At 44.6% G+C, this 26,587-nt stretch overlaps 1 pseudogene; it reads right to left on the bottom strand.

The window, feature by feature from the left end:
- Positions 1-11,919: 11,919 nt before the first annotated feature.
- LOC128468011 (neural-cadherin-like) lies at positions 11,920-20,610 on the bottom strand (annotated as a pseudogene).
- Between the last annotated feature and the right edge of the window lie 5,977 nt (positions 20,611-26,587).

The raw sequence follows: 26,587 nt of genomic DNA, 5'->3' as shown, positions 1-26,587 counted from the left end.
TACCGGATGTGGCCTCCAGGATGGAAGAAGTTTGTGGACATCTGCAAAAGGATGAGTATATAATGCAGATTACCCTATTCACTATGATACGGAAATGATTGCCCAACAGAGCACCAGGCAGTGGCAGAGCGTTCAGATGTGATGTATGAAGAGTCCTTTCTGGCAGAGCTTTGGGCACAAACATTCGAATGGATTCTTTGCTCGCACCGCGACTCCCCATTTTCCAATAATCTACACTATACTCTGCGCATTCACAAAGATGTCCCAGTTCAGGTGAGTCTCTTTAATATAACAAAGAATGGCATGAAAAATAGTACTACTTCTAAATGGCTTAATAAAAAACACATTTGTATACTGGGAGACATTGTGATATCAGCGAGGTGGTGGAACAATTAATTCATGTTTGTCTCTCCTTTTTAATGTTCTTGTAGAGTTATTACCAGTGAGCGCATCAGTGTAAGCCAAGCCTGTACCTTTTCCGCTGTCCTGGTGAGCGGGTGGGCAATCACAGCTGGGGGTCCGGGGGTCACTGACTCAAGGAGAGTCACAGGGTGTGGGTGATGAGCAAGCTGTACCATTCCTCGCACAGCCTGGGGAGCTATTAACGGCCTCCAGTAGGGCTACTAGATCATATACCTGTGTTAAAGGAAACACACACCCGATAAAGAATTATTAGATATCATTCTGCAGGTCATCACAAAGTAGCTCAGATAACTCGGTGGAAAGCTTTGATACGGACCCCGCTACCGGTTGCGTTCTTACGGTTTAGTTACCCTTTGTTACCATTAGAATGTCTATTGACACGGCTCCTCGTGCAGTCTGGCTGCATATCTGCGAGTTGTATGTTACTGAATATTGGTAATACACATCACTAATCAAAGAACATTCTAATTTATTCGTGTCTTATAGGAATCATTACCAACCTCTGTCCTACGTGATACCAGCCAGGACTATCCTGCTAACCCACCTGGTCATACTGCGTCCCTCTGCTCAGAGACCCCCAAAGTACTGAAGCTGATTTACTGGATGCATCCACAGCTCCCACGTCCACTACAGAGCAGCCGTCTGCAGTAAGAGGTAAGCGATACTCTGCGTGATAGAAAGTCATTACCTGCTTATTAAGAATGATGTTGCGGAGACAGCCTTTAAAGGGTTTGTGTGGAAGGAGAATGTGGGAACGAGGAGATGACTGCTTAATGCCTCCGAGCTGCAGAACGGTATCCGGCTCCCAAAACCTGCAGAGAATGGCATGCATATCAGACACGGGTCACAGTAACATGTGGTGTGGGGCTTTACTACTGCAGATAATGTTAAACATGCATAAAAATTATGTCATGACTCTTCAACATCTTTTCTCTTCATCCATGCAGATTGCCATCCCAGGGGAGCAGCTGCTAGGCATTAATCCCGGTTTATAGTCTGTGACTGCAGTAAAGTCAGCCCTGATCTCCAGCCCAAGCCGTCCGTGTGCTCCATACCTTCTGTCCTGCATGATGACTCTGTGGACTTCACAACGCGTTCGATCCTCTGTAAGTAGCTTTCCTCCGATCCCCTCTCTCATTTATCAAAGCCGTACGGCAGCGATCCAGAGTCAGGCTGACTCACTGCACCGAAGTAAATGAAGTCAGTACTTCATCTTCCCTGACTGCCCGACGTTGACATTTTCCTTTAAGTAAATGTGACTGCGTATGACTCGAATCGTTGTGTATTTGGCATGACTTGTCCTGGTGATATGTTCCATGTAGAGTTAGCTGAGGGTCAGTTAGTTGAGTATAATGCAGCTCTGTGACTGCTCTTAAAGATTCACCTTTGTTCTACTTCTGTGAGTAAAGGAGAATATTTAAGCTTTCCTGTGGCTGCATTAATTACATGTCTGGCTCACGATGTGATAATTAACTTACTCTATCTTTTACGTGCAGGTCTATCAGATGCCATTTTCAGTCTGTAACGTTCACCTGCTCTGGAAAGCCAAGCCTCAGCGTGGTCAGGTCTTGTCTGAAGACGAAAAGGAGCCGGCCCTGTGTAATCTCTTCAGGAATGGAAATTTACCACATTAACAGCAGTGCAGCTGGACACGGAGCAGACTAAAAATGTAATTCAACTGTGCCTATTGTCAATGTAGACTTACTATTGCTTTCACTTCATATTACTCATGACTTCATAATTGTATTTAGAACTCAATGCCTTGTGATTTGTAACTTATTGCACTGTAACTGTGATTCCTTGCATTGTGATTTGCATATCATTGTACTTTACTTGTGATTCTTTGCTTTGTGACTTGTAACTTATTGCACTGTATTTGTTACTCTGACTTGTTACTCTATTACCTGTGACTTACCCGTCTGTATTGTACTGTGTAGACATTCAATAAAAGTGGTTTAGTTCTCTATTTCTTCTCGGTTTGAATCAATTAAAGCACAGACAGAAACATACAAAATTATCTTCCTTCTGAAGAAGCTCAACAGGGAAACATAGGGGGTATATAAATTATGTAACAACCATATATAATATAAAGGAGAGAAGGTACTCTGCCTCTGCGCTCTAGTTGCTGCTGCTCCTCCTCCTCGCTACACCCTTTCCTGATACTCACCAACTGCAATGCAGTTCTTACTGTCTCTTGACGCTCCGCTGTGTAGTAATAATCGGTCTGCGCTGTCACTTACGAACTCCAGCGATAGATGGCTGTCCGGGCAGTGGCCGATAGGATGAATCCATGCATAGCCGTTACCGTGAAATGTTCTCTGAGTCTGCTGGTAGCGTGGCCCAAGGAACGAAGTGAAACAGTGACACCTAGAACGACAAATGGAAATATTTTAGCTTCAATGGTAGACTGTCTGAAGTTGGTGTTGTAAAGGATAAGTCACACGGGAACATGGTCCAGAGAATCTGCCTACCTGTAACCGGTGAGAGTCGACGTGCAAGTCCCACCATTCAGGCAAGGGCTTTGGAGCAGAGAATAACAGTTCTGGTAAAAAAGTTTCTGTACCAGATAACTGCAGGACACGTTTCCAACTTGGGGACTTGAGATTAAAGATGCGCTACCTCCATCAACGAGAGGCGGGGATCTGCTGACTGCGCCATGGATTGTGCACCCGCCATCCTGCAAACAGCCCATCCGTGAACAGAAATCAATGGATACTTGGGAATTCCTTTCCTTCAGAACCAATCGGATCTGTCATTGAGAAGAACACAAAAAAACTCAGTTAAGACGGCACCAAAAACTTATCTAGACACCATCACAGTTCTGTTGCCATTAGGCACCCCAGGACCAGCTCCCTCCCACAACAAATGCAGATACAGATGATTAAAGCGCACCTCTCTTAGATGTTTACTTTTGTTATAAAGTAATAAACCCCCCAGCTGTACCCTCAGAGATTCAAAATCAAGGGAATTATTTCCACAAAACTCTGAAAGACAAACAGGATACATCTAGATATCATGAGACTGATAAATATTCTGCGTTTTGTAATATCATTAATTTTAAGAGACAGCCGACGTTATTCTTACTCAGCAATAACGCCATAAACACTCTGTCCATACCTTCTCTCTCTGGGCTGTCAATAAGCTCCGTAAGATCTCGGGTTTGTGGCAGGAGGCAGCTCCGCATACTGAAAATGTCACGTCGGTCGCGTTATCCTCTGCATTCACCACACTGAAGATGTGGATACAGCTGCCATGTCTGCCAGGCCGGCCTGGAGCTGGTCACATCTGCTGACTCCAAACTCATCCTTCTCTATGAATTCCTCTGCTGTAATGCCTAAAATGCGGGTTAAAAAGTTGTGACTGAGAAGCAGAGATAGTAACGTATTTACCCAGATAGGAGCGGGGAAGGGAATTGGGGTTACGCACTGAGTAGGACAGGGGTCACTTAATGCCAAGTTCCTGTCCCACCATTTCCTTCTATCCCTATGCAGGGATACTACATCATTTTAATGTCTTTATGGTACAATGTACAGGAGTCCAGGGAAATGGTTACATATATATGTAGCTATGGTGACCTGTACATCTCTTCTTTATCTAGTTCAAACTCTATGATGGTCAAACCAGGCAGTCTTCCCATCAAATGTCCCAGCGGAGTCCTACAAGAATCTACATGAGACCCCTCCGCACGACTTATTACTTACTTGTGAGTCTCAGAGACACCGAGCTGTGGAAGACGTCACTTCCAATCTCTTGTACATAAATTTTGATAGTAGAGAAGGTATCTGGCCACACACCGTCAGAAACCGTAATATTGAGGTCGTACGTTCCCTGCGGAGGTCTCTCGGTCATTAGGATTGTCCCGTTGTTTTGGTTCAACCAAAAATACCTACAGAAAACAAACTGTCAATGCAATGTTATCTTCCTCAGACACGTCTTCTGTCTCATACACCAGACACGTCTTCTGTGTCCCTCGTACACCAGACACGTTTTCTCTCTCCCTCATACACCAGACACGTCTTCTCTCTCCCTCATACACCAGACACGTCTTCTCTCTCCCTCATACACCAGACACGTCTTCTCTCCCCCTCATACACCAAACACGTATTCTCTCTCCCTCATACACCAGACACATCTTCTCTCTCCGTCATACACCAGACATGTCTTCTCTCTGCCTGATACACCAGACACACTTCTTCTCGCTCCTTCATACACCAGACATGTCTTCTCGCTCCCTCATACACCAGACACGGCTTCTCAGTCCTTCATACACCAGACATGTCTCCTGTCCCCCTCAAACCTCAGACACTTCTTCTCTCCCCCTCATACACCAGACACATCTTCTCCATCCCTTATACAATAGACTCGTAATCTCGCACCCTCATACACCAGACATCCCTTCTCCCTCAATTATACAACACGTCATCCCACTCCCTCATACACCAGACACATCTGCTGACTCTCTCATACACCAGACACGTCTTCTCTCATACACCAGACACATCTTCCCTCATACACCAGACACATCTTCCCTCATACACCAGACACATCTTCCCTCATACACCAGACACATCTTCCCTCATACACCAGACACTTCGTCTCTCTCCCTCATACACCAGACACTTCTTCTCTCTCCCTCATACACCAGGCACGTCTTCTCTCTCCCTCATACACCACACACTTCAACTCTCTCCCTCATATATCAGACATGTCTTCTTGCTCCCTCATATATCAGACATGTATTCTCCCTCTCTTATACAAGAGACACGTCTGCTCATTCCCTCATACACCTGACATGTCGTCTCTCTCCCTCATACACCAGACACGTCTGTTTGTTCCCTCATACACCAGACACATCATCTCTCTTTATCATACAAAAGACGCATCTTATCTCACCCTCATACACCAGACATGTCTTCTTGCTCCCTCATACACCAGACATGTCTGATGAATGATGGAGCAAGAAGACATGTCTGATGTATGAGGGAGTGACCTGAAGTATCTGGTGTATGAGCGAAAGAGAAGACGTGTCTGGTTTATGAGGGAGCGAGAAGACGTGTCTGGTTTATGAGGGAGCGAGAAGACATGTCTGTTGTATAAGAAAGGGAGAAGACATAGCTGGCGTATGAGGTAGCAAGCAGATGTGTCTGGTGTATGAGGGATTGAGAAGACACGTCTGGTGTATGAGGGAGAGAGAAGACGTGTCTGGTGTATGAGGGAGAGAGAAGACGTGTATGAGGGGGAGAGAATATGTGTCTGGTGTATGAGGGAGAGGGAAGACGTGTCTCGTGTATGAGGGAGAGAGAAGACGTGTCTCGTGTATGAGGGAGCGAGATGACGTGTCTGGTGTATGAGGGAGTGATCTGAAGTGTCTGGTGTATAAAGTAGAGAGAAGACATGTCTGGTCTCCCTCTCTTATACAAGAGACACGTCTGCTCACTCCCTCACACACCTGACATGTCGTCTCTCTCCCTCATACACCAGACACGTCTGTTTGTTAACTCAAACACCAGACACATCTTCTCTCATACACCAGACACATCTTCTCTCTTTCTCATACAAAAGACACGTCTTCTCTCACCCTCATACACCAGACATGTCTTCTTGCTCCCTCATACACCAGACATGTCTGATGTATGATGGAGCAAGAAGACATGTCTGATGTATGAGGGAGTGAGCTGAAGTATCTGGTGTATGAGGGAGAGAGAAGACGTGTCTGGTGTATGAGGGAGAGAGAAGAAGTGTCTGGTGTATGAGGGAGAGAGAAGACGTGTCTGGTGTATGAGGGAGAGAGAAGACGTGTCTGGTGTATGAGGGAGAGAGAAGACGTGTCTCTTGTATGAGGGAGAGAGAAGACGTGTCTGGTGTATGAGGGAGTGATCTGAAGTGTCTGGTGTATAAAGTAGAGAGAAGACATGTCTGATGTATGAGAGAGGGAGAATTCATGTTTCGTATATCCGACTCCCTCATACACTAGACACGTCTGCTGATTCTCTCATACACCAGACACGTCTTCTCTCATACACCAGACACATCTTCCCTCATACACCAGACACATCTTCTCTCTTCCTTATACACCAGACAGTTCAACTCTCTCCCTCATATATCAGACATGTCTTCTTGCTCCCTCATATTTCAGACATGAATTCTCCCTCTCTTATACAAGAGACACGTCTGCTCACTCCCTCATACACCTGACATGTCGTCTCTCTCCCTCATACACCAGACACGCCTGTTTGTTAACTCATACACCAGACACATCTTCTCTCATACACCAGACACATCTTCTCTCTTTATCATACAAAAGACACGTCTTCTCTCACCCTCATACACCAGACATGTCTTCTTGCTCCCTCATACACCAGACATGTCTGATGTATGATGGATCAAGAAGACATGTCTGATGTATGAGGGAGTGAGCTGAAGTATCTGGTGTATGAGGGAGAGAGAAGACATGTATGGTGGATGAGGGAGAGAAGAGGACGTAACTGGTGTATGAGGGAAGGACAAGACGTGTCTGGTGTATGAGGTAGAGAAAAGACGTGACTGGTGTATGAGGGAGAGAAAAGACGTGTCTGGTGTAAGAGGTAAGAGGGAGAGAGAAGACGTGTCTGGTGAATGAAGGAGAGAGAAGACGTGTCTGGTGTATGAATCGAGAGAGAAGAAGTGTCTGGTGTATGAGGGAGAGAGAAGACGTGTCTGGTGTATGAGGGAGAGAGAAGACCTGTCTGGTGTATGAGGGAGTGATCTGAAGTGTCTGGTGTATAAAGTAGAGAAGACATGTCTGGTGTATGAGAGAGGGAGAATTCATGTTTTGTATATCCCACTCCCTCATACACTAGACACGTCTGTTGATTCTCTCATACACCAGACACGTCTTCTCTCATACACCAGACACGTCTTCTCTCATACACCAGACACATCTTCCCTCATACACCAGACACATCTTCCCTCATACACCAGATACATCTTCCCTCATCCACCAGACACACCTTCCCTCATACAACAGACAGACCTTCCCTCATACACCAGACACATCTTCCCTCCTACACCAGACATCTTCTCTCTTCCTCATGCAACAGACACTTCGTCTCTCTCTCTCATACACCAGACACGTCTTCTCTCTCCCTCATACACAAGACACGTCTTCTCTCTCCCTCATAGACCAGACACTTCAACTCTCTCCCTCATATATCAGACATGTCTTCTTGCTCCCTCATATTTCAGACATGTATTCTCCCTCTCTTATACAAGAGACACGTCTGCTCACTCCCTCATACACCTGACATGTCGTCTCTCTCCCTCATACACCAGACACGTCTGTTTGTTAACTCATACACCAGACACATCTTCTCTCATACACCAGACACATCTTCTCTCTTTATCATACAAAAGACACGTCTTCTCTCACCCTCATACACCAGACATGTCTTCTTGCTCCATCATACACCTGACATGTCTGATGTATGATGGAGCAAGAAGACATGTCTGATGTATGAGGGAGTGAGCTGAAGTATCTGGTGTATGAGCGAACAAGAAGACATGTCTGGTGTATGAGGGAGCAAGATGACATGTCTGTTGTATAAGAAAGGGAGAAGACATAGCTGGCGTATGAGGTAGCAAGCAGATGTGTCTCTGGTGGATGAGAGAGAAGACATGTCTGGTGTATGAGGGTGCGACATTACGTGCCTGGTGTATGAGGGTGAGACATTACTTGCCTATTGTATAAGAGAGGGAGAAGGCATGTCTGCTGTATGAGGTAGAGAGAAGACGTGTCTGGTGTATGAGGGAGAGAGAAGACGTGTCTCGTGTCTGAGGGAGAGAGAAGACGTGTCTCGTGTATGAGGGAGAGAGAAGACGTGTCTCGTGTATGAGGGAGCGAGATGACGTGTCTCGTGTATGAGGGAGCGAGATGACGTGTCTGGTGTATGAGGGTGAGAGAAGACATGTCTGGTGTATGAGGGAGAGAGAAGACATGTCTGGTGTATGAGGGAGAGAGAAGACGTGTCTGGTGTACGAGGGAGAGAGAAGACGTGTCTGGTGTATGAGGGAGTGATCTGAAGTGTCTGGTGTATAAAGGAGAGCGAAGACATGTCTGGTGTATAAGAGAGGGAGAATTCATGTTTCGTATATGAGGGAGAGAGCAGACGTTTCTGTTGTATGAGGGAGCGAGAAGACGTGTCTGGTTTATGAGGGAGTGAGAAGACGTGTCTGGTTTATGAGGGAGTGAGAAGACGTGTCTGGTTTATGAAGGAGCGAGAAGACATGTCTGGTGTATGAGGGAGCAAGATGACCTGTCTGTTGTATAAGGAAGGGAAAAGACATATCTAGCGTATGACGTAGCAAGCAGATGTGTCTGGTGGATGAGGGAGAGAGAAGACATGTCTGGTATATGAGGGAGCGAGAAGACATGTCTGGTGTATGAGGGAGAAAGAAGATATGTCTGCTGTATGAGGGAGAGAGAAGACATGTCTGGTGTATGAGGGAGCAAGGAAAAAAAAAATACATCAGACATGTCTTTTCGCTCCCTCATACACCAGAGACTTTATCTTGCTCCCTCATACATCAGACATGTCTTCTCACTCCCTCATACACCAGACACGTCTTCTCTCTCCCTCATACACCAGACACGTCTTCTCTCTCCCTCATACACCAAACATGTCTTCTCTCTGCCTGATACACCAGACACACTTCTTCTCGCTCCCTCATACACCAGACACATCTTCCCTCTTCCTCATACACCAGACATGGCTTCTCAGTCCTTCATACACCAGACACGTCTCCTGTCCCCCTCAAACACCAGACACTTCTTCTCTCCCCCTCATACACCAGACACTTCTTCTCTCCCCCTCATACACCAGACACTTCTTCTCTCCCCCTCATACACCAGACACTTCTTCTCTCCCCCTCATACACCAGACACTTCTTCTCTCCCCCTCATACACCAGACACATCTTCTCTCTCCCTCATACAGTAGACATGTCTTCTCCCTCCCTTATACAATAGACTCGTAATCTCGCACCCTCATACATCAGTCACGTAATCTCGCTCCCTCATACACTAGACACATCTGTTCTCTCACTTATACACCAGACAAGTCTTCTCTCTCCCTCATACACCAGACACATCTCCTCCCTCATACACCAGACACATCTTATCCCTCTCTTATACAACAGACATGTCTTCTCACTCCGTCATACATCAGACACATCTATCTCCCTCATACACCAGACACGTCTACTCAATCCCTCATACACCAGATACTTCAGTTTGCTCTCCTCATACATCAGACATGTCTTCTCTCTCCTTTATAGACCAGACACTTCAGTTATCTTCCTCATACACGAGACACATCAGCTCGCTCCCTCATACACCAGACATTTCCTCTCATTCCCTCATACACCAGACATGCCTTCTCCCTCTCTTATACAACAAACACACCTATCTCCCTCATATACCAGACACGTCTTCTCTCTCCCTCATAAAAAAGACACGTCTGCTCGCTCACTCATACACCAGAGTTGTCCCATCCCTTTAATATACCAGACATCTCTTCTCTCCTTCATACACCAGACATGTCGTCTCCCTCTTTTATACACCAGACACATCTGTTCTCTCCCTCATACACCAGACACATCTGTTCTCTCCCTCATACACCAGACACGACTGCTCACTCCCTCATACACCAGACACGACTGCTCACTCCCTCATACACCAGACATGACTGCTCACTCCCTCATACACCAGACATATATTTTGGCTCCCTCATACACCAGACACATCTGTTCTCTCCCTCATACACCAGACACATCTCTTCTCTCCCTCATACACCAGACACATCTCTTCTCTCCCTCATACACCAGACACATCTCTTCTCTCCCTCATACACCAGACACATCTCTTCTCTCCCTCATACACCAGACACATCTCTTCTCTCCCTCATACACCAGACATGTCTTCTCCCTCTCTAATACACCACACACGCTTCTTATACAACTGACATGTCCTCTCACTCCGTCATTCATCAGACACATCTATCTCCCTCATACACTAGACACGTCTGCTCAATCCCTCATACACCAGACGTGTCTTCTCCCTCCCTCATACACTAGACATGTCTTCTTGCTCCGTCATACACCAGACATGTCATCCCATTCCCTCATACACCAGAGATGTCTTCTCGCTTCCTCATACACCAGACACATCATCTCTCTCCCTCATACAGCAGACACGTCTTTTCTCTCCCTCATACACCAGACACGTCTTCTCCCTCTCTTATACAACATGTCCTCTCACTCCGTCATTTATCAGACACATCTATCTCCCTCATACACCAGACACGTCTGCTCAATCCTTCATACACCAGACTTGTCATCCAGTTCCTTCATACACCTTATAGAACGGCACTTAGCAGTGATCCACCTGAATGATCAAAGTCTGACATCTCAAACACTTGTCATGACATAGAGTATTCCAATTTACCTCTGGATTGATGAATAAATATCCATCAACTTCTCTGAGACTTCTTTAAGCAACTGGTCAGCCACCGGCCGACATGGTCAACCTATATCCCATTGCGTGTCAATAGTGAAGTGCATTAATGACCATGAAATGCGTGTGTTATTCGAGCCATGGAACTCACCTGGGTATTTGAGAGACGGCAGAATAGTGTTGTGTATCCCATCTTCATCCAGCACAGCGACCTTCCCAATCTCTGCTGATGACCACCCAGCTGTTTTAAACAAGAAAAAATGGTAAGACATTCATAAGTATGTCTGCATTTGTGACCATCTGCATTTTTAATCATTTGTCCTACATTCTGCTGTCAGGAACTGTACAATATACGATCAGCATGCCCTGCCGGAGAATTAACGAGGACTAATTTCCAATACGTCCCTCCTGTTTAGCTCAGTTAAGCACGGAATTAAAATAACTGACAGCCATTAACGTTGGCTAAAGATTATTCATTCACTGTTGCTGCTCACTTTCACTTGGCGGCGTTTCCCAGGAGGGATTTTTGGATGTAAACTCATTGTGCAGATTTAAAGCGACCTAATAAATATCAGCTCTTATATTTTACATGTCATTAGCCTACTTCAAAAATGTAAAAAAATAAATAAAAAATAAGAGTGGGCATGCGCGTCTGTCCTTGGCAACGAGATTAATTATTTTTTCCTTTGTTTCGATCTCTCGTATGCTTAAATTATTCATTCATTTTATGTACATATATAAAATTCATATTTATAAATCTTCTAGCAAAAAATGACATGTCTAGAAGGACCTTTATCTTACAGCCACCATTCGCCGTGGGTCTCTATAATCAATTTAAAAACAAACATTATTCCTGCCTCTTTATCAAGAGAACGTACGTATAACCAAACTGATGTTCGGGGGGGGATAGGAAGGGTTATTAAAGACTTGGTGACAAGAAGAAAATAATTAATAGCTACAACACTGGTCACAACAGCAGAGAAGAGACTATTGAGGCTACTCACTTTCCTAGATGTAAACGCTGATGTCTTTGTGAGCTCCTCGGTGCGGGTTATCATTTTGATCACCAATAGTTATGGTTAACGTGCTTGTGGTGGCCCAAGGCGGGTTTCCGCTATCCGTAATTATAACTGGAAGATAAAAAGCCCTCTCTATCTCTCGATCAAAGGGCCTCAGAGTCTCAATAGAGGCCGTGCTGTTTCCGTGGTCAATTAGCATGAATGTTGAAGAAATCTGATGGTCATTTGGCAAAGTAAAAGTAAACGGGGCTCTGTTCTCTGCAGTATCATGATCCACAGCATACAAAAAATCCGATGTCTCGTTGACAGGGACCCTCTGAGGCCAGACTGCCTTTTCCCAAACAATAGGTTTGTACAGAGTAGCCAATGCTGGCCCGTTGTCGTTAACATCCAGAAAGGTCTAGAATGACAGTTGCGCTTCCCTGTTTGAACTGGGATACCCCGGTCTGAGGCTACAATGACCAGGTGGTATTGGGAAGTCACCTCCCGGTCTAGGGCTTTCACCACTTTGACAGCCCCACTTTGGTCAACATATAACTGACTGAAGACATCAGACTCCGCGTGAATGCCATAAACAAACTGTCCATTTAATTCGGAGTCGGCGTCAGAAGCTGTGACATTCGTAACGGTAGAGCCCACGTTTATATTTTCCAAGAAAGGGGGCACTTGCAAAACGGATGGAATGAAAACCGGAGCGTGGTCATTGCAGTCCTGTAACTTGATCAGGCAGTGGGAAACTGAAGAAAAATCATAGTCCCGGACCTCGATGGTAAGGTTAAATATCCGTTCCTGAGGGATCTCATAATCCAGCTTCTTTAGTTTACCTAAGAACACAGAGCTATAGGAGTCAGTGTGTGCGTGTGATGAGGTTTCACGTATGAACTCACCTCTCTATTCAGTCCGAGATCTTGGTCAGATGCAGACACCTGGAGCACAAATGTTCCCAATTCAAGGCCTTCTGTAACGGTGGCCTCCTATATGGACGACGTAAAGAATGGCACATTGTCATTCACATCTGCAATATAAACAAGTCCGGCTTCACATTTGCTGTTCTAGCAGCGCAGGCACAGAATTGATATCCGGAGATTCTACCTGTAATGTTAATGTACACCGTAGTGAAGGCAGCCAATGGCACAGCAGCAACGGTCTGAGCTCGGATCTTCAGGATAAAAGTCCTGGTTGTTTCATAATCTAAAGGTTCAGCTACAAGAACGGAGGCAGAGCCTTCTTCTCGATTTACCGTCAGCTAGAAACGAACGGGCATGTTAGTCTCTGGGACCAATCCTTCCTCTAAATTGTACGTCACACGAGGGTCTCCCAGCAGTGAGGAAGCTTTAACGATCTGTAGGAATGGCAGAACATTGTGTAATTAACAGTAAATTACAGTAAAAAGAAGCCCTCAACAGCAGGAAGTCCACTCGGAAATGACAGACATTAGAAGGGTGATTAAGGCTCCTTAGAGGTGATGTCTCCATACCCCGTTCCCTCTTACTAGTTTCATATCAGGCCTAACGGGAAGCAGATGTCTAGATGGGTACGATCCCTGGTAGCCGGGCATGAGGGAGAAATCCATATTCAAATGAGATCATACACTAATGGGCGGAATCCTTCTATGACTCCTACCAATGGCTGGAAGCATTGTAAGGTGCCCAACCAATGGCTGGAAGCATTGTACAGTTCCCACTGACGGGTGGAAAAATTCCACTGGTTTCCAGGTCAGAGGTCACGTCATACCACAACAGGCGTATCTCTCATGGTATTTTCCGGAATCCCCAGGTCATATCTTTCTTTTTCCCAGACCGGAGACTGATTCTGAGCATCTGTGATTCGAACGGCTACTTCCACCTGCGTGCTTCTATTTCCTCCGTCCGCGGCCGTGACCTCTAGTGTTTTTAATGATTTCTGATGGGAAAAAAAAGGTTAAGACAAAAAAATTAATTACATTCACGTAAACCTTCTCCATTCAGCAACCTCCCCGACAAAAAAAACAAACCCAAAATTGCTCTCCCAATTGATTTAAAAGCTGTGAGTGACAGATGGTTGAGGAGTTTCATGCACCACTCACATACTCTGGTACTCAGTGTTATTTAGTTGTATGGTACTTTTTCTAGAGGGTTTTTCATTCTATCGCCCAACCGATTTCCAATTACAGAGCTACCCAGAAGCTCGTATCAAAAAAACAAACAAACAAACAAACGAGAACAAAAAAAGACAGTGGACGATTCCCAGCAAACAGCTGGCATTCTGCAATGGAGAGTCTCATTTAGCGGTAACCTCGGGGACTCACACGGGGGCCTTCCAATCAGTGCCCAGATGTCATCGTCTGGCCGTAGAGACTTTTGATTTCAGAAAAAGCAAACATGACAGCTTGACAATGCCTTAAAACTATCCAAAAAGCCCCGTTACGTCCCCGCTTAAAAAGCCACCAGCTGTGTTTGCAAAGCATAGAGTTGAAATATCCAAACACAAAGCTACTCGCTGTCATAAGAGATACATTGTAGTTTTGCAATATGTACATTAAACTGGTTACTTAATATTAGGAACGAAAGAGAGATACAAGTGTGCCACATCTTATTATTGCATTATATATATAGCGGCTTACAATCCTACTATAAGTCATATTGTATAAAGGGATCTGGGGTCAGAAGGTGACCCCGCGATATTTTCATTTAAGAGTACTCTCACTTGTTGAAATGTAAGTTGGTTCTCTAAACACGGCATGTAAACGCTTGCTACGTTACCCGAGATATTGGCTGGCGAACATAAAGCCACCCCGTAGAGGTGTTAATGCTGAAGGAGTACGTGATCGTTCCACTCATGCCATAATCGTCATCACTGGCCGCAACGCGGAGGAAGCTGGTTCCCACGGCAGCATCTTCCCTCAGGAAATCTGGGACAAGAATGAAAACATTTGAATTCTATGTTGTCCACTGGGGTCCCAAATACCCCATGGGCGAGCCGGCCAAGCTCTTGTGGACCAGCAGATCTAGGAAGACTCTTAACGCTGAATTCCACTTAAAGCTATAATTAGAATTGCCAGTCACATCGCCTCCGTGCTTTCTTTAACACGTTTCCCACGCAGGAGTCCAGACAACCCTTCAGAGCTTTGATCGGGAGAAGCAGAAAGAGTTCCCCGTCAACAGAAGAACATGATGGGGACTTGGTGCTTGTAGAGATCTCATACTCTACCCACGGAGACTCAATTACATTCGCAGTGGTTGTTCTCAAAGCTGGGGTCGTTGTCATTTTGGTCCTGGATCTGTAGGTTGATCTGGCACAGCCCTATGAGAGGCTCGGCCGCCTGGTCTGTGGCTTTGATGGTGACGGGGAACTCTTTCTGCTTCTCCCGATCAAAGCCCTGAAGGGTTGTCAGGACTCCTGCGCGGGAAACGTGTTAAAGAAAGCACGGAGGCGATGCGACTGGCAATTCCTGCTATAACACGTGAAGAACATTTTCTCATAAGCTTTTGAGAAAAAAAGCTTGGCTGATTAACCTGACCTACAACCATGGTTAAAACCTGCATCGCCGAGCCTATCTGACCCACTGGTTTTAACAGAATCAAATGAAGCTCCATGATGTCACCTCTAGCTGTTGACCCTGGGGTAGAAGGGTAGAAGCGTATTCACCAATCCAGCAAAAAGCATATTAAAAACCTAGAACACAAATACACCGGGAGGAAAGTGTGTCCTCGGTCACCGTGCCGCAGCCCGTCTCTACATGCAATGTTTAAAGGGCTTTAAGGTATAGGAGGTGGTGGCACCTGTGTCCGGATGGATGCTGAATGCAGGAAGAGAGCCCTCGCGATGAACGATCCCGTACTTCACTTGACTTCACTTGGAGGCCAACGTCTGCGTCTTTCGCCTCCACCTGCAGCACAAACGTTCCTGGGGGCTGATTCTCCAGGACTACGGCGTGGTGACGGTACTGGGCACAGTGGAAATAATGTTAAATCCACACATTTCTTTTAGGATCTGGCTACATCTTGGAGCCGAGGACAGTTCTAACACGGCTTTAGTTCATTGGCGTTCAGTAAGGGATTATTCTCCTAAGCGGTTTTCTGGAGTTAATGTATGAGGTACCTGATGGAAGACGGGCTTGTTCTGGTTGACGTCATCGACTCTCACGACAACCATAGTCGTGCTGGCGAGGCTGCGAGGATCCCCCGAAGCGTTGTCATCGGTGGCGGTCACATACAGAACATACTCGGCTCCATGATGCTTTGGAAGCAGGTTAGAACCCAGACGGATTATTCCTGTTAAATGGTTTGAGGATAAATCAGTCCCGTTGTTACAAATCCTTTAAAAATGGCTTTAAAACGTATCACTCTCCAAAGAATCGCGGCGGTTACAGACATGTCATCGTTAATAATAGGTTGAAAAAGAAAAATTGCATGAATTTGTGCAAGCTGAAGAAATACGAAATGAGAAAACCCTGAATGAGAAAAAAGGGTAACAAACGGCCATTACGCAGAGACGTCTGCTCTGTCCGGATCACACGGCTGCAAATTGAAGGAGACCGGAGAGGAGATTATTTGTGAATCCCTCGTTTAATGCACCAGGCTGGAGGGACGCTAACGCCGATCGGCAACAAATTATAGCCCAAGGCCCTGTCTTTGCCTCCGGTCTAACGAGCAAATAGATTTTAGCTTTGACAGTTTTAAAGCTATAAAGTGACGAGGGGGAGAGAGATGGGAGTTTGGAATACTTCGCGGAAAGGTCTCGCAAGACAAAGGAGGCTTTAAAGAATAAAAGTAGGGCAACAATGTATCAGTTACAGAAGGTGCAAGTTTGTGATGGGGGAGAAGAAGGGAGAGAAGAAAGGATTCCGGCAATACACCGAGATGCGTTAATGGACAAAACAAAACAAACTTTGGCCCCTCGAGACGCCTCTCTTTAAACGACCATCTCACGCTCAATAAACTGACTAATGGCCCTGCAATCATTCTGACAATCAGGGCTATACACGGCACCCCGGGTAGAGCGAGTGCAACATACAGGACAACAGAAACGACATTTCATACGCCTCGCGGAGTGCGTGCACCATTAACCCGGCCTGCGGGGGGCAGTATAGATCACACATTGCTGAACGGGGATGACATTCAGAGTGGCTGTTAATCACCTGACAACACTATCCCTCTTCTAAAATGATCACCTAGCATTGTATTGCCCTCCCCTTTGGAAGTGAAGCTTAGAAAATTGCCCAAAGTTTAACAATTAATCTTTGGGAAAGATTGCCCAAAACTCTCAAGTTTGAATCTGTTTTGCATCCATTACTTCCACGCTGTGAAGGGGAAAGGTTTGCCACCTACATGTCGGCCCTACCCTAACTAAGAAGAGTCTCGCGAGCTGCACCTACGTGGTTTGAGAGAACTCTGGAGCTTCATCGTTCACGTTGGACGATGCGGACGGTGGCTGTCCCGGTGTTTGGGTCTTCTCCGTGGTCTATCGCCAGAACCACAAACTCGTAAAGATGGTTGGGCCTCTCGTAATCCAACTCCCGGACGGGGCTGATAACGCCCTCCTCGGAGATGCCAAAATCGGGGCTCAAAGAATAATAGGAAACCTCGCCATTCAAACCGGAGTCGCAGTCGGTGGCTGTCACTGGTTAGAAGCAAACATAACAACAATAAGCATGCGCGGCGCTCTGATACACCATATCATTACACATCAATACAGTTGGCAGCTGAAACAGCCCTATAGTAGGACAATCGTACGGTTTTGGGGATCACGGCTGTAATTGAGTCTGCGGCTGATCGCTCGACGTTCACTTTCTTATTCCCAGATATCACTGAGTGAAAATTATTTTGAAGCCTTAAAGGGAAAATGACATTTTACCCAATACATTTATACACTTATACACACATATACATACACACGCACGCACACATACATAAATATATATACACACAAACACACACACATACATACATATATATACACACACATACATACATAAATATATATACACACATACATACACACACATACATATACATACACACACACATACATACATACACACATGTATACACACACATACATACACACACAAACAAACATATACATACTCTGAATATCTCACCGCATGGGTGACATCTTTCAGACTGATGCAGAAAGCTATATTATATTATACTATATATTATACCATATATTATACCATATACTATACTATATATTATACTATATAAATATGACAAAGTCTTAAAAAATGAAAGTTTTCCAATCCCATAACGGAGAACGGTCAGTCTCGGTTTCTTAACGAATAATAAAATTCTACCTCCTACAGTAATTAACAAATAGATCCTCTTCTCAGCCGCTATCTCCTAATATACCAAGAAGTGAGAGTTATCACCTGAAAAGTGCATTCTATCTCGTGGGGCGTACGGATAGAGAGCTATAAGACCCCCCCACGCCAGCAAGGACTATCGCATTAACCTTGTAAGAGAGCGGCTGCCACAGGCACTGTTTCAGGTACGTTATCCTTGCTATAGATTCGCTGCTGAAATTCTGGCTTGCAGTCGTTAACATCTGTGATTCCAACCGCCACCTGCAAGATATTCAATGAGAAAAATATTCAATCTGCATAACATAGCAACGCATCCAAATGTATATCACGCGCGCGAAGACATCTCAAGCCACATAACGTCTCCTGCCGGGGTGCGTTCTCCCCAAACGCGTGCGTCAGCGTTGCACGTCCCGGCACACGAGCCGACATCTTTCTGATATTCATAAATACCACTATTTTATCTTTCATTAACTCCAGACTGATAGCGATCTAGTGCGCAGCGAAGGCTGTGATGTCACCCAGCTGATAACGCATCATTCCCCTTATCTCTGAGAGGAGCCAGTCAATACCAACGCACTTAAAACTGATAGAAGCGGGTCTTGCCAGGATCACTCATTATACGTTACCACCCGTGTTGGGAGTTTACGCCAGCACCCACTACTTTACACTGGATAGTGCAGGTAACTCTTGCCAGCTAGCCAATGAAGATTGGGAAGTAATAATTCACATTTATTTTGAGAAAGGTTAAAGTAAGAGGGGCTCCTGGTATTTAACCCTTACAGTCTCCTAACACATTGAGAAGCACATAGAGTTAATACACCCAATGGGTTAATTGTAGCAGACCCCGTCTGAATGATGGCTAAAACTTTACTGATGATTTTTAAAAGCTTTATTGTAAACTTTCCTTTAACTCCAAAAATTCACCGTAAGAGCTAAACAAAATACAAATAATATGCATTAATGACTTATCCCTAAATTATCTATCTTTTGCATATTACTAATACAAAGTAAAAAATATACAGACCTTATGCCTTTTCAGGGGTTTGCTAAACAACCTTGTATATGAGGATGGACTCTGATAATTCTTGTTGATATGCTGGCTCTCTTGTATTACAGTTATGACCAGTATGACTGTTATGACCAGTATATCCCAAGACCATTTCCTTCTGAGTAACAGTCCTACCCCAAACACATTCCCCCTGCAACATGGACAGTGTAAACCCTATCCACATTTAAAACTTGCAAAAACTATGAGAATATGAATACAACAAATTATAACATAAATGACAGAGTTAAGTCTGTTACACTCCCACCAAATTATACATGTTTTCCAAACATGAGTAATTTCCACTTAATAACACATTAATAACTATAATAAATTATAGTGAAGTCCTTTAGAACATTCAGTCATTCAGCTTCCAATAAAAAGATCAACTTCTGTGCTGGTCTCTCTACTGCTGAGATCTTGTTTATCCGTTCTCCTTTCTTGCTTAGTGTTTTATCACCAAGTGCTATTGTGGCCGTCCTTACTAGTCCATCTGGGCTGATTATGGTGTCTATAATCCGTCCAAGTCTCCATTCATTTCTTGGCAAATTATCATCTGCATCCATGACCACATCACCAATTTGAAAATTCCTCTTGGAAGCATGCCAACACTGCCTAGTAGCGATGTTGAGAAGATACTCCTTTTTCCATCTGCTCCAAAACTGTTCAGTAAGATACTGTACTCGTCTCCATCTCTTTTTCCCATATAAATCTTCTCTTGTGAATTCTCCTGGTGGTGGAAGGGCTGTGGTGGATTTCATGGTAATCAGATGGTTAGGTGTAAGTGGTTCTAAGCTCTTGGGGTCATTTAGGTTGTCCACTGTAAGGGGGCGACTATTGACTATAGCCATGGCTTCATAAAACAAAGTGCGTAGTGAAGCATCATTGAGTCTGCCCGATGAGAGGGAAACTGTAGCATTAAGAACACTCCGTACAGTTTTGATTTGACGCTCCCATACACCACCTGCATGACTGGAATGAGGGACATTCATAACAAAATCACACTGTTTATTTGCAAGAAAAGCAGTGAGCCTTTTTGAGTCAAGCTCCTGTAATGCTAAGTTAAGTTCATTCTTTGCGCCGATGAAATTGGAACCTTGGTCACATCTGATCTGCCGTACTGTGCCTCGAATTGCAATAAAGCAGCGTAAACTGTTGATAAAAGCATCCGTGGACATATCTTCTAGCATTTCTATATGAATGGCTCTTGAACAAAAGCAAGTTAGAAGCAGACCATACCTTTTGTGCTGTTTCCTTCCTTCTTTAGTCATGAAAGGACCAAAGCAATCCATACCGCAATACACAAACGGTGGAGAAGGCTCCACGCGTTCTTTGGGGAGATCACTCATCCTCTGGCCTTCAACAGATTTTCTCAGTTTTCTACAAGTTACACAATTGCGGATGTAAGATGTGACAGCTCTGTTTATTCCAGGTATCCAATATCCGCTAGATCTGATTTCATTAATTGTGAAACCTTTTCCTTGATGCTTTACACTTTCGTGATAGTGTGCAATTATCAACCTTGTTATATGATGATCTTTAGGAAGAATCAGTGGGTGCTTGAATGAGTGAATGCACGACGAGTGGTTTAATCTCCCTCCCACCTTGATTATACCATCTGTATCTAAGAAGGAGTCCAGGTGATGAAGTTTATTATGACCTGGAAGTTGTTTTCCTTGACTCAGAGCATCTATTTCTTTCTGATATATTTGTTTTTGGACACCCTTAAAAATCAAGCGTTTTGCATCATCTTGTTCACTTACGGATGCAGGTGAATGGGTTTTATCTTTCTTAATCCGCCTCAGAAGGCGTGCAATGGCCTTGACAGCCTTAGACCAAGATGAAAATTTGGACAAATGGTCTACAAGATCTTTACTTTCTATGGTCTTTGTTTGTAATGTCTGAATTTTTCTTACTTCTGGGTCTCCTACTGTAAGTTCTAATACAACATTTGAGGTTGGTATTTCCTTTTTCCATAAGAATGAGGGACCAGAGAACCAGTTAGATGAGAGTAACTCATTTGTTGTTCTTCCTCTAGAAGCATTGTCTGCTGGGTTTTTATCCTCATTTGCTGTTTCTACATCACCTCTTTCAATTATGTCCTTCATGTAAGCAATATAGTCCGTCTTGTATTTTTCATTTTTACAGAACTTCTTGTGCAACTGATTAAGTCTGACTTTAACAAGTTCTCTGTTGTCAGGTAAATATGGACGTTGTTCAAACGGAAGGGGCATTTCATGTCCTTCAGCATTTTTCTTTATGCTGCCCTTCAGTTTGTCTAGGAACGCAATAACATCTTGCGAGATTGTCTGGTCATCTGCTGTGACGTCCTTAAAGTCGGACTCTAGTATACGGATTGCATCCACAGGTGTCAAAGCTGGTATCTCCTTTGTGGTTAATCTGTGACAAAGACTGACTGCTGATGATACGTTGATGCGTGGTGTGGAGCAGCCCACAATACTCCATCCTAAATCTGTCAGAATAGCATAAGGTTCATCTTCTTTACCTAGTATGACTTGTCTGGGAGCTAGCACTCTAGGGCAGTTGTAGCCGATCAGTAAACCTACTTTACAACTGAGAAGAGGTGGCATTTCGTTTGTAATTACCTTCAAGTGAGCCCAGTTATTTGCTGTTTCTTGCGTTGGTATGCAATCATTATTAATAGGAATACACTCCTTTGTGTATACCGGCGGAAGATTGATATATACTGAGGAATTGTACCCTCTTACACGAAGATTAGACATTCTTTTACTTTCGATGACCATATTGTCTCCTATCATGGTGGTAAGTTTAAGTTTTATTGGGTGAGTATCTACTTGAAGTACGTTACTTATTTCTTCGTCAATAAAAGTACTGTCACTCTGAGTGTCTAACAAAGCATAGACAAGCTTTTCATCGGATGGATTTTTAACAGACGACACCCATACAGGTACTATCATAGATGTCATGACTGAATGACTTGTGCTTGTGATGGTAAGTGACATGGCATTAGTAGTTTCACCATTCTGTACATGCGCATTGCTTACCATGGACAGTGATTGTTTCCTATCTTCGTTAGCCTCATAGCTGTAATCGTGAAGACATGTGGGATGACGTAACTTGCATACGTCACATGTGTGGCGACGACGACATTCTTTGGCGCAGTGACCTGGTTTTATACAACCATAACAAAGTTTATTATCTTTGACATATGCTCTTCTGTCTTTCAGAGACTTTTGCATGAATTCTGGGCACTTACAAAGTGGATGATTGTCATCTTGACACAACATGCATGGTGTTTTTAACTGTCCCTTTGCTTTTGTCTGTTTATCATTGTTTAAAGCTGTTTGAGTTTTAAAGACAGTTGCTTTGTTTCTTTTGGTTTCCTTTTGAGACTCACGTAAATGCAGAGCTTGAAAGGAAGTAATAGGATTACACATAATCTCTGCTTCCGTTGACATGAATTTTACAAAGTCTTTAAAGGTTGGAAATTCTTTGCTATCCATAAGGGATATTGTGACCTGGCGGTTCCACCTGGAGGCTGCCCAGTCAGGAAGTTTCTGTACCAGCTTTTGGTTCTCTTCACAGTCATTTAATATTTCCAGGCCTTTAACATGAGGTATGGCTTGCAGACAGGCATTTAAGAAGTCTGAAAATGCTCTCAGACCTTCTGCATCTTTGGACTGTATTCTAGGCCACTTTGATAGCTTCTCCCGGAATGCTCTTTGAATGATAAAGGGCTGCCCGTATCTTTGGTTAAGCTTGTTCCAAGCATCTTTGTAGGATTCCTCATCATTTCGATAAAAGGTGCCTTCAAGACATCTGTGTGCTGAGCCACTCACGTACCTTTTCAAATAATAAAGTTTGTCAGCTGCAGAGATGCCCTTTCTATCTATAAGTGACATAAATGAGGCTTTCCAGTTCACAAACTGAATTGGGTCTCCGTTGAAGACTGTAGGTTCAGGTGTGGGTAACCTGTTGATGGCAATGCTGTCCTGAACTGCTTGAGCAAGGAGAGCCACTTCACTGAGATTTGTTGACTGAACAACATTGTATTGTGGATGTGTTGTAGAAGAGATTTCGTTTCTCTCACTTTCATGTTCATTTTGTATCAAGTTCAATTGACCTTTCGCTTCTTGTTTTATTACTTCATCATATGATTTTACCCTGGCGCGTGCAACTTCCAAGTCCTTTTCTAACTGCAGCCGTTCTAATTCAAACTTTTGAATTTCTAGCTCTTTTTTGAGTTGCTCTTCTAGAGTTTTTATTTTCTCCCTTTGCTGTCTTTCTGAATGCATCATCTTGTATGCAGCCTCTTTTGCAGCAAGCTCTGCCACAGCATCTGCTCGTTTGCTTGTTGCACCAGAAGATTTAGAATAGCTGCTGACACTTGCTTGTGAAGCATTAGAATCGTATATAGAGCGAACATAGCTATGAGCTGAAAGTTCACGTAGACGGCTCCTTTCCCTTTCTGCATCAAACTCATCATCTGCCATGGTTAATCTTTCTAACACAATTTTGACAATGTCATTGGTCACAGCTTCACATGCATCAACTTTACGTCTTAAATCAGACACAGGTGTTATATGTTCCCTTATTTCACTAAAGATTTTCATAATACAGTTCATTTTATTTTCCAGAGAATCAGCAATTTCAGTGAGCTGCTTATCAGATATGTTTGATTTTAACTCATGTCTCGCCTTACGAACATCTATTTTCCATTGTTCATACAAAGTATTTAGCCTTTTTTCTTTCTTACAACATTCATCTTTCTGGTAAGCAAGCATTTTTTCTATAATAATATGTGGACGTTCTGACCGTCTAGGTAGTTCTTCCCTTTCTTGTACATAACACTGTAGTTCAGATATATTTTTATCTTTAAGTTTCACTGCTCCCTTCATATTATTTTCCCTTTTACCTTCTATTTCTGTATGAGACAGGCTTTCATATTCTTGATATTCAGTGTCCATCTCCATAGTGAACTCTTTTACAATGTCCTAGCACCTTAGACCATCATGCTGATTCCAATATGCTGCAGTCCCTTAAATATTGCCACCTTAAGCAACCATGTGCAGCAGGTATTTGAACCAACGAAGGTGAAGCTCTTACTGTAGCAGACCCCGTCTGAATGATGGCTAAAACTTTACTGATGATTTTTAAAAGCTTTATTGTAAACTTTCCTTTAACTCCAAAAATTCACCGTAAGAGCTAAACAAAATACAAATAATATGCATTAATGACTTATCCCTAAATTATCTATCTTTTGCATATTACTAATACAAAGTAAAAAATATACAGACCTTATGCCTTTTCAGGGGTTTGCTAAACAACCTTGTATATGAGGATGGACTCTGATAATTCTTGTTGATATGCTGGCTCTCTTGTATTACAGTTATGACCAGTATGACTGTTATGACCAGTATATCCCAAGACCATTTCCTTCTGAGTAACAGTCCTACCCCAAACACATTCCCCCTGCAACATGGACAGTGTAAACCCTATCCACATTTAAAACTTGCAAAAACTATGAGAATATGAATACAACAAATTATAACATAAATGACAGAGTTAAGTCTGTTACATTAATAGACCTATAGAGTTAATACACCCATAGAGTTAATACACCCATAGAGTTAAGACAACCAAAGAGTTAAGACAACCAGAGTTAATACACCCAAAGAGTTAATACACCCAGATTTAATACACCCAAAGAGTTAATACACCCAAAGGGTTAATAACCCAAAGAGTTAATAAATCACTCAGATAAGTGAAGATCACCAGAAAGGAAACCCCGACCCTCATATAACTGCATTACCCCGATACCCCTCACAACGAAATATACATTAACACCCCCACAGCATCACTCCAAGCAGAGAGAGAGGGAAAGGGGGGGAAGAGAGAGACAGCGAGAAGGGAGAAAGGGGAAGACAGAGAGAAAGGGGAAGACAGAGAGAAAGGGGGAGACAGAGAGAAAGGGGGAAACCAGAGTTCTGAATGGACCCCTTACCGGTGCCGTCCAGCACTCTGAAGAGACAGCGGTGTTTGGTGACGGACTCTCTGTCCAGGGTCCTGAAGGGGGTCACGACGCCGGTCTCCCAGTTCACCCCAATGGGACAGTCCCCAGGGGAGACTGGCTGGAATGTGGAGCCATTGAGTTCTCCAGGTTCCAGGGCGCTCACAGCAGAGCCCGGGACGGCGTCTTCTGCTATGGAGATGGCATACAACGCCTGGGGCACGGGGGATGCCCTCTTCCGCCTGAAAATGCCCGGAGATGCCTTCTCTTTACTGGGCACCGAAAATGTCTTGGCCCTGGGGCAGATCCGCAGCTGTAGGGGTGCGCTGCGCAGCGGGGGCTGGCCGTGGTCCTGGGCATACACAGTCAGCTTGAGGGGCTTCTTAACGTTGAGAAGGGACCCCACCAGGACCACCTGGCCGGTCTTCGGGACGATGAAGAAGTCGTCGCTGGTGGGCTCGGCGAAGTACACCAGCTCGGCGTTGGTCCCTTGATCCGGATCGTGGGCAGAGACTCTGAAAACCACGGACCTCAGCCCCGCCGTCTCATCCAGGCCGATCGTGGAGCGGTTTGCGGGGGCAAACCGGGGACCATTATCATTCTCATCCAACACGTGCACGGTGAGCACGGCCAGCTCGCTGACAGTATGCCCCGGAGAGGAGCACCGCTGGCAGCACAGCCCCAGCCTGAACACATACCGGGAGCTCTCTTCCCTGTCCAGCATCTGGGTGGTCTTCAGAGACAGCTGGGCATACCTGTGGTGGAAATAGACCTCAAACAGAGACCCCCTGTCCCCAAGCAGCTCCAGATGCAGCCGGCGACCTGTTACCCTGGAGCACCAAGGCTGGGGGCTGATCCTGTTCAGGGGGATGTTTAACCCATTCACTTTAGTCCCTATGGGCCAGTTTTCCTGCACCGACCCAGAGAAGACAGGTTTTCTGAGTTTAGGTCCTTCATCAGTCCAGGTGGCCAGAGACACCAGAGCCCACCTGGAAAGGAGGATGCAGAGCAGGCAGCCCCTGAGCCGGGTCCTCATCATCCCCAGCAGGCTAGGAAAAGGGGATTCAATGGAAACGAGAAGATACAAAACCCAGCAACATCTGCGATCCTCCTGGAGCTGAAGGCAGTTTGATGCAGAAAGCCAGAGATTTGGTCAAGTTGGAGGCGTTTAGGGCACCACCTACGGGTGGAGAAGGAGACCTTCAGCCTGCTCTGTGTGTGTGGCAGAGACATCAAGGGGTCTGCTAGGATGTGATGGGAAGGGAGAGGAGGGGGCATTTCAGTTACCAAAACAAGCCTTTGATATACTAAGCGATGCGTGAGACGGGGTACGA

Source organism: Spea bombifrons, chromosome 10, assembly GCF_027358695.1.
Source record: "Spea bombifrons isolate aSpeBom1 chromosome 10, aSpeBom1.2.pri, whole genome shotgun sequence".
Taxonomy (NCBI): domain Eukaryota; kingdom Metazoa; phylum Chordata; class Amphibia; order Anura; family Pelobatidae; genus Spea; species Spea bombifrons.
The sequence above is the reverse complement of the archived record's forward strand: the minus strand, read 5'-3'. Positions and strand labels throughout refer to the sequence as shown.